Source organism: Lolium rigidum, chromosome 7, assembly GCF_022539505.1.
Source record: "Lolium rigidum isolate FL_2022 chromosome 7, APGP_CSIRO_Lrig_0.1, whole genome shotgun sequence".
In the NCBI taxonomy this organism is placed as follows: Eukaryota; Viridiplantae; Streptophyta; class Magnoliopsida; order Poales; family Poaceae; genus Lolium; species Lolium rigidum.
In genome coordinates, this window is record NC_061514.1 from 188,921,563 (window position 1) to 188,931,048 (window position 9,486).

General features: G+C 46.5%; 1 long non-coding RNA gene across 1 annotated transcript; it reads left to right on the plus strand.

Moving 5' to 3' along the window:
- Positions 1–6,695: 6,695 nt before the first annotated feature.
- LOC124670611 lies at positions 6,696–7,286 on the plus strand. Its single transcript, XR_006992582.1, has 3 exons — positions 6,696–6,773; positions 6,892–6,976; positions 7,060–7,286. It is a non-coding gene; the product is annotated as an uncharacterized LOC124670611 (long non-coding RNA).
- The last annotated feature ends 2,200 nt before the right edge of the window (positions 7,287–9,486 follow it).

Consider the following 9,486-nt stretch of genomic DNA (forward strand, 5'->3'; position numbering starts at 1 on the left):
GCACCTAGCTACCTGCAAGCAAGCACAGATCAAACCATTAGTAGTTCACTTTCGTATGGACCTGCAGAGGTATCCCAATCAAGACATGGAGAAGATGACTTGACGGCTCACGCATGATGCAAGTGATATACCATAAAGCAGATGAAAGGGTGGAGAAAACATTAAGGAGGAAGCGAGGCAGAACGGACGGGATCAAGTTATGATTTGCTCGTCTTCTCCTATGCCCGAGTCAGTTGAAAAGGCTGAGTCGACAGTGGCTGCATCCTGAAAATATTAATAACGCGATTGCCAGTTCGCCACTACCAAAAAAAAGTTAAAGAAAGCTTGTTATTATTTGCTGATGTGGCTCACTGCTGAGGTGGATAGGCTGCATGTCAAGATAAATAGGTTAGTGGGGATGAACTTCTTAGTTATATAGGATTCTAGAGTAAATTTCAGTTTTTACCCTGTTGTTTCACACTTTTGACACTAATTACCCCATTTAGTATTTTTTCATCCATATTACCCCATTTAGCAATAGTACTGTCAGTTTTTACCCTTTAAAAATCTGAGAGACATTTTGGTGTAGTTGATTTTGGCTGCTAGGTACAACTGGTATGCGACATGGCTCATTTCTCTTTTTTTTTTTTTTTTTTTTTTTTTTGAACAGGGATAGGCCCCGAAGGGCCTGGATACTGCATTAAACATAAAGCGGTGTGGTACAGTAATACATAAGGAACCTCCAAGAACAGCACATTTTGGACCAGGTCCCTACCTTTTACAGAATAGACCCTGAACAAATAGAAGAAAAAGCAATCGGGTGCTCCTACACCGCCGACGATCACAGGACTCAAGCGACGGCCGTCGCCACCAAGCACCGGGGACTAGACCACTTGGTGCAGTGAAGAGGATGAGCTCCGCCGTGAGTCCACCATAGGGCCTTCGATGGAGGTTGGAGAAAACCTGACGCAACACCAGCGCCAGGCTCTGGAGTTGCTGCCCGCCAGCATCAAAGGTCGGCTGCCAATCTTGGACCGCCGAGGATGAACTCCAAACAGCCGCAGTATCACGAACTCCCCAGCCTCCCCCAACACCGCAGAACACTTCAGCTAGCTTACTCTTCTCCTCGCCTCCACGGCCGGCCAGAAGAGAGAGCAGCATCCGCGAACTCCAGTAGCAGAGAAGACTGATGAACCGCTTATTGAAGAAGACCTCACCGGGTCTGCAAACCACGCCTTGCTTCCACCTTGGAAACCTGACGCCGTGCATCGCCGGCGACTGCCTGATGCCGCGGAGAAGCACCAGCACAACTAGCCTCCAGAAGACGGGGAAGCTCATTTCTCAAACCATTTCTTTTCCACAGCAGAGTCAGTCCAACAGCTTAGAGTATGAGACGCGCCCGATTCACCATGCACGGTTGTACGCACGCACTACTTTGTTGCAGCAATCAATGGCGGGCAGAGATTCCTCAAGGTGATTGCTCTATATGAGAGCAAACTAAATGAGTTCCTTTTCTGAATGTTAGACTAGTCACAATGCATAGTATCATATAGAAGTATCATGCGTATGATACTACTACATGTTACTATCTCCACAATGCATGGTATCATATACTAGTATCATAGTCTCCATATATTAATTGTTTTGTAGAATCTCAATGCAAATATATGTACAAGATTTACTTGACATTAATTTTTTTAGTAGTATGTGCTATGATACAGTATCTACCTATGATACTAGTACTCTCTCTCTCATCCTTAATTGCACTGCCACATCAGCATTTTACATGCATGGAATGCATGACACTACCTATGATACTCCTATTGTGGGTAGTCTTAGGATGTGTTCGGTTTGAGAATCCTGATGCATGGAACGGAATGGTTCCATTCCAATGTCACGGAATGGTTCCGTACCCGTGTTCGGTTCGGAAAAAGCGAGGAACGGAATGGTTCCGTGCCTGTGTTCGGTTCGGGAAAAAACGCGGAACGGAATGGCAGGATTTTGGTTCAGCTCACCTCTTTTTCAGTCCGCGCGGTGACAGATACGAGCCGTTCCTCCAGATTCCACCAAATTGGTGGAACGACTTGGTTCCGCAACTACAGGGTATATTCCCTTCTGAGGAATGACTTGGTTCCGTTCCTTCTCTCCAACCGAACACAGGGATGGGTGCTGGGTGCGGAACCGTTCCGTTCCATTCCACCAAATTCCAGAACCGAACACATCCTTATAGTGGTGTGCTTGATCGATGGCAAGCTTTTGGGTGTATTAAGATCTCGTAGCTAGCAAGCAATGCACAGGTGATGCCGGAAATTGATTAAGCCTCATACACGTAACGTCTGTGCTTGTTACTTTGTATTTCGTGCGAGGTACTACTACCTACTGTACGTATTAAGATTGCATGAGTTTAACACGTAATTATATACTTACACGGCAAAGCCAAGGTGTATGTTAATAGTATAATTTAACTCAACTCGGACACAGGCTGGTGTCGCATTATTTTGGGCAAGACGGTGATTAAGTAGGATTTTGGGTTGAGGCTTTATTCCGGTGCAAGAAAATACTCAAGGAAAAGTGCCGACTGAGACCTACATGACAAATCATTTGAAAATCTTATAGAGGGTAAATTGGCAATTTTTTTGTTAAATGGGGTAATACAAAAAAAAAATGTTAAATGGGGTAATTAGTGTCAAAAAAATCAAACTAGGAAGTAAAAACTGGAATTTACACTAAATTCTAATATAATAGTGCGAGCTCCTCACAGCCAACTTTTAATACAACAAACTTGTAATTATGGTGGACGTCATTGTCATGTAAATTTAAGCTGTTGCGTGGTTCATCCCCATATTTTAATTATGTGGACTTTTCATGATGGTGGGTAGCACCTGTGTCTGATCTACATCTGGTGTCTGAATGCGAGCAAATAAACATCGAGATATCACAAAAATTTACTAAAAAGATTGAGGAAAACATTGTTTTCACGTGGTAACCATAAAGACCTGGTGCGCAACAAACATCACCAACACGTCTACCACATATTACTGAGTAGATGCGTACTTCAATTGAAACCTGAAACCAACTTCTTATGCCGAAACTGAATAGATGTTGCAGTAGAGTGCGTACTTGTATGTGCTCATTTACGAACATATGCAATGATGATGCATGTGCTACCACAAATCTAATTTTCTTGTATTATTCAACAACGTGATGTGGTCAGAACCTGGAAGAGTATGTTTAAGATAAACTCAAACTGATGTTTTTCTTAGGAGTGAATCTGGCACACGCCTTTTAGGTTTCTAGTGAATCTGATACTAACTTGATACTGAAATCAAATGTAACGTTGCCATTGCAGTAACCAAAAAAAAATACATGAACATGCATTATGTAGTATATATCAAGGACTGATACATAAAGGAATTTTCAAGAAACTCTGATATATCAAGGAATTTTGCAGAGCAACACTAACAGAACCTATAGCGAATTCATTGCTATCCGAATCTTCCTTTTTCTACTGACTGATTAGGGAATTGGAAGACGAAAAAGAAGCACTGATACCTCTTACCTTGAGTGGAGCACGAGGACCAAGTTTCGGCAAAGTCGCCAAACGATGGCAAAGTCTAGGACAGGCTTTGGTCGAAGGACGCCGGAACTTGCGATTGAAAAAAACAGCACGCTTAGATGGATCCAGCAGCTAGTAGTACGGCATCTGAAGCTGCTCGCTCAGCTGGCAGAAAATAGGTATGGGTCGCTTGGAGATCGGTCCCACGCACCGGTAGAAGGTTCAGGCTCCGGCTCGCTCAGCTGATGCTTGCCGCTGTACTGGAGAGGGAACACACCGAGGCCCGAGGCACTCGTCGTGCTTCAGATAGACATCGTTTCTCCCAGCTATCTTGCGTCTTCCTAGTTTCTTCTCACCCCAACTCGTGTTGCGACTTGTGAGATACATGAAGAGAGAACAACAATTAGGCGCGTGCTGTCTGGAAGCTAAAGTAGATTCAGTTCTCAATCTCTCTCACTTGTGAACTCGTGTTGTCCCTCTCGAACAAACAGTAGTGCAGTACTATTTTCTCTTAATCCTCTCATATAATCTCTTCCAGTCTCCTCAAATGTAAGTATGCAACAGCCCATATCCCCTTCGGATCAATCTCATGAACGGAGCACATCAGCAAACAACGGTGGAGCCAACATGTCAAACGAATCACAGTGGCTTCTTCGCCCCTTGTTCGATCGATCGTTTCCTGGCGCGGAAGATGCGCCTACCACACCACACGTGCTTGCAGGAAGCGAAGATGATGCAAACGACGGCCGCGGGAGTCAGAGAAAACGGTGTTGATTCGTTCGGCGGCACGGACATTTTCGCCGAGATGGCGGAGGTGGTTCACGGCTCGTCGAGGACGTACGCCGGGACAGCGACGGCTAGGAATTTTGTCCGGTTGGGATAGGAAGAACTGGTGGAGTTATCCTATTCCCTGACATTGAGCTCCATCAGGATCTCGGCATTCTCCCTCTATGGGCGCAGCCTCGTAGCCATGGCCTCGTTAGCAGCACGGAGGCTCGATCTTCTCGGTTTAGGCGTCCGTGGAACGTGGTGGTGCAGTTGAACCCTAGCCTCTCACGCTCGGGCAAATAGAGCGGAGGAGGTCGTAGGCGACTGCGGCGAGGCGCGAGAGGAGGCTTTATGCGTCCCTGCTGCTTTATCGAAGAGATCGGAAAGCTGATGGTTTTCGTTTCCAATACTCACAGGGCAACCAGGACGTGGACCGCAACCAGGACGCGCGCGATGCACGAAGGAAGGGGTTCTCCGCTCCGCCTCCCGATTGCGTCGATCGCCACGCGCGCGGTTCGTTTCTCTTCCGGTTTTGGAAGCTGGATGGCCTTGTTTGGATACGGAGTATGTATAAAGGAAAATGCTTGCTATCCTTCGGAGGCTGGAACGTACGCAGCCTCCGGTTGCTCGGCCGCTCGATGGAGCCGATCGTCTGGGTCAAACTGCTCCCGCATATCACGTGGGTTCACCTTATCTCTATCTTCTCCTCTAGTTTCTCTATCGTCTTCATGCGCGCACGCCCGTGAGCTCCTCCGCGCGCAGTTTTGCCCGCGCCTCCAAGCCTTTGCTGCGCTGCCGTTCACCCAAGTCGCCGCGCCGTCGTTCACCCAAGCCGCCCAGCTCCTACCTCCGCGAGCGCATCACCGCCGGCTCCCACCTCCGTGAGCGAGGCCCCACGGGAATCCTCCATGGCCTCCAGCCCTCCTCCTCCGCGAGCTGCCCCGCCATGGCACTACAAGAAAAATGACACGTAGAGACGCTCTATTTCAGACGCTTTTTTATTCGTGTTTATGTGACAATCTAGACCCTGACTTAAGACGATTTCGAAGACGTTTTACAGGTCGTCTCAGCGTGACAAGATTCACCGCTCCCAATCCTTAGAAAAAAAATTCCGGGCTACCTCTGCAATATCTCTCTCCCGTCTCTTAACCGTGGAAACCTACCGCTAAAAAAAGTGAAAACCTAGCGCCGCCACTAGATCCCCTGGCGGTGTCCCTCCGGCGAAATCAGCGGAGCGACTGGCGGCACCTCTACTCGCCTCGCCGGTACAAGATCTTCCTCCACTCTAGAACGCTGGTGTCATGCTACAAAAAGACTCGATCCAGCCCGTACTCGTGTGGCGGTGCCCTCTCCCATGATGCTGCGGCATTCTCCTTGTTCCCCCACTGTCCCGCACCTGCCCATGGCGCCTTGCAGCCAAACAACAACATGGTGTCGTGGCTCCACAGCCGCAGGTATGTTCATGTACTACTAATCTAATCTCAGCTTGTGTCTTTTCTAAACCGAGCCTGCATCTATCTGATTGGTATCAGTCACTCGAATAACCCTTGTAAAATGCCAGGAAATGAGTATTTCTTCCTTTTCGTTCAATCAATCTAGCTAATAGTTTTATTCATATGGTCTGAACTCAAACAGGCAAAGACGTGATATTAGCATCACTCAACCTAGTGCTAGATTGGAGCGTACAGTCTGCAGGTAATCGTGTACAAATGTGTCAACTAATTAATCCTTGGAACTTGTCAATTTCATGATATAAGCATGAACAAACAGAAATTGTTGATATCTTGAATTAATTCATTGTTGGATTAGGTGGCCCCAGATTTATATCAAAAATTTCCACTTTGGTATGCAAATATATTCTTGAACTTCCACCAATGAGATTTTTTGAGTACTTGTTATTCATTTGTAGTCCATAGAAAGTGCTCACTGAAAGTGATTTACTTATACTAAGTGGATTTACTGGTATTTTACTATCGTCGAACTAGTTCTATATTTTAAGGAATGCCTATATGAAGCTTGTGTAACCTTCCAATTAAGTGCACCATGCAGAAATTGACTACAGCGACAGTCTATTCAACCAATTGACTACATCTACAGTCTATTCAAGCAACATCATAAGAATGTTTCTGCATCAGGTTGTATGTACTTGTTTCTTACCGCTGGTAATAAATCAATGTTGTTGCATCCTGCATCACTTAATAAGAAATTCATGTTGCTGCATCGCTTGATAGTTGATACAAAGAGACCAATGTGTAAACCTTATGAATATATTATATAGCTCAGGTTCTTCGATGCCCTTCATCATTTTTACCTTATTGTCTCCAATCAATGTCACTAGCCCTTGTTTCTTCATAGGTTTCAACTATAATGCCCAACGGTTCAGATTGTACTGCCGAGAAGTGAAGGTTCGTAAGATGCATCATAAGGATTAGCACGCTGCAAGTTGAGAGCCTTTTGTTTTCAACAGTTGGTAACATATTTAGTAATAGCACACTGCAAGTTCTTGCAAAATATTACCCACTGTTGTTTTCCATATTAAGTCTTTATTTTTTTGTGTTTTCTAACCTTAGTTAAATTGTTCTGTGTAGGGTTATGATCATTGCTAGTTACCCCTAATGCTAAGAAGGTTCATATTTTGGCCAATGTTGAACAATCACTGCTGCAAATGGTTAGGTATCCACCTTCAGTTTATAAGTAATTAAATGAATACTCTTCTTTTTTGAAGAGTTATCACTGATATTTCAAGTTTCTTGCAGAAAGTTTTATTGCAGAATTTTAATGAAGCACACTACAAGACCACAACGGAAAAATTAAACATGTTGCAGTCAGGACCTGTCGGTGTTGAAGTACATGCAAAAGTTTAGATAGATTCCAGCTACTTAGAAGTACATGAGTACTGACGTTATTTTAGTCTTCCCCCTCGTTCATATGTATAGATAGATTCTAGCTACTTAGAAGTACATGAGTACGGAAGTTCTTTTATTCTTGCCCCTCGTTTATATGTATGTACACTTAAATTGTAAAGTACGATTTTCCTTGGTTAATATATTTATTTACTGAAATGCATTGCAAATGTCTATTGATTTGCAAGTTGTACATATTTTCTCACGCGAATCGACAATTTGAACATTTGACAAATTAAAATGAATTCCTCCCATTAACACGCCTAAGCGTCTTAACCTCTCATAGAGACGTCGCGGAAAGGTAGCTTTGTGGTCAGCTGTAATTACGTCTCAAAGGAGCATAGACATGCTTTATAGAGCGTCTTCACCATTTACCCAGAGACGCTTTCAATACGTCCCTATGAATTTTGAGACGGTGCATAAGAAGACGTTCCTATGACGCTTTTGAGAGACGACTCTACAGCCACCTAGAGGCGAAATAAAGCGTCTTTACTACCAAAATTCAACGTCTCCACATGTCTTTTGTGTTGTAGTGTGGCCCTCCTCCTCCACGAGCTTCCTCGCCGTCGCTTCCCTCCACCGAGCGCGCTCTGTACCGGGGCCGCCACTGGTCCGGCGAGGTTGTGCGCCGCGACCTCCGTTCCCGGCGGTGGTCAGCCTCTACAGGAGCGCGGCGCTAGCTCCTTCCCTCTTGATGGACGGCCTCCACACCGCCGCCTCCTTCCTCCGCGCGTCGGCTCTGTCCGCCGTGATGGCCGCCGCCTCCTTCCCCCACGGCGCCGGCTCCGTCTACTGCCTCCTTCCCGGTTGCCGCCTCCTCCTTCCCCCGCGGCGTCGGCTCCATGCGCTGCCTCCATCCCCCACCATGGTTGCACGCCTCCATCACGAGCGCCACCGAGCCCGACTCCATGGCGCTGCTGCAAGCTGCACGTCGCCGGCTACTCCAATGTCGCAAAATATCCACAACTGGTGCTGCAAAACTGGCTGCATCATGCTTCCAGCGGTAGACGTAGTTGCTTCCAGCGGTGGGAAGAGGTGCTGCCATCGGGGACATTGATGTCGTCGAGCATTAGTGCTACCATTGTTGGGCGAAGATGCTACCAGTGAAGTTCGTCGATGCTTTCATTGGCGGTGGGAGATGCTGCGACGAGGCGTCGGTGCGGCCAAGGAAGAGCGGTGCTGCTACCATTGTTGGGGGAAGGTGCTACTAATGTATGTCGTAGATGCTACCATCGGCGGTGGGAGATGCTTCAAGGAGATGGGCGGTGCTGCAACAAGCGTTGATGCTGATGTCGGTTGGGCGGTTGTGCTACCGGTGGTGCTGCCATAGGTGGGTGGTGGTGCTACCGTCGGTAGGGGTGTTGCTGCATGGAGGGGCGCCAGTGTTGCAAGGAGAGGTTGCGGTGCTGCTGCCGGAGTTCGGATGCTGCCGGCGGTGCACCGACGAATAGTATTTCACCGTGCTACAATTGTATAAATCTTTTGCTACAAATATTTTGTGGTTCTGCTAATTTAGTACATTTTTGTCACTACAAGGACTCCGGCGATGTCTCCGGCGAGGTCCATTTTTATTTACTTCTAGATGAACCGTTTTTTGCTTCAATGAAGCAAAAACGGGACTATTTTTGTTGCGACCAAACAAAGTCTAAAGAGCCGTCGCAACTCTCCTTCTATTTTAGTTGAACCGTTTTTTGCTTCAATGAAGCAAAAGCGGGACTTTTTTTGCTGCAACCAAACGAAGTCTAAAGAGTCGTCGCAGCTCTCCTTCTATTTTAGTTGAACCGTTTTTTGCTTCAATGAAGCAAAAGCGGGGTTTTTTTTTGCTTCAATGAAGCAATAGTGGGATTTTGAGACGAAACTGAACACAGAAATCGATCTAACGGTTCAAACTAGTTTAATCCAACGGTGAAGGACCCGGAGGCTGGGGGGTTTGCAGCCTCCGGAGGATCCTCAGCGCTGCCCATGTATAAAACTGATTCTCCATAAACTCAGTTAACGGACTAACTACCTAAAACCTTGTTTGGCTGGAGCGATAAAAGTGCGGATTAGGAAAACTTAGTTTCCATAAAACTAGGAAAACGAGTTTTGGCAAAAACGACTATTTCACGTTTTTGTGAAAACGCGTTTCCAGGTAACTCGACCCCAACTACGTTTCTTCGTCCCGCTGATTCCTAGATGACCTCCTGGATGAGGCCTTGCCCGTCGGCGGCGGTAAGTACGCAGCCGGCCTTGCCTTTCTTGACGCGATGACGCCGGCGCGGTGTGGCCGCCGAGAGCCTA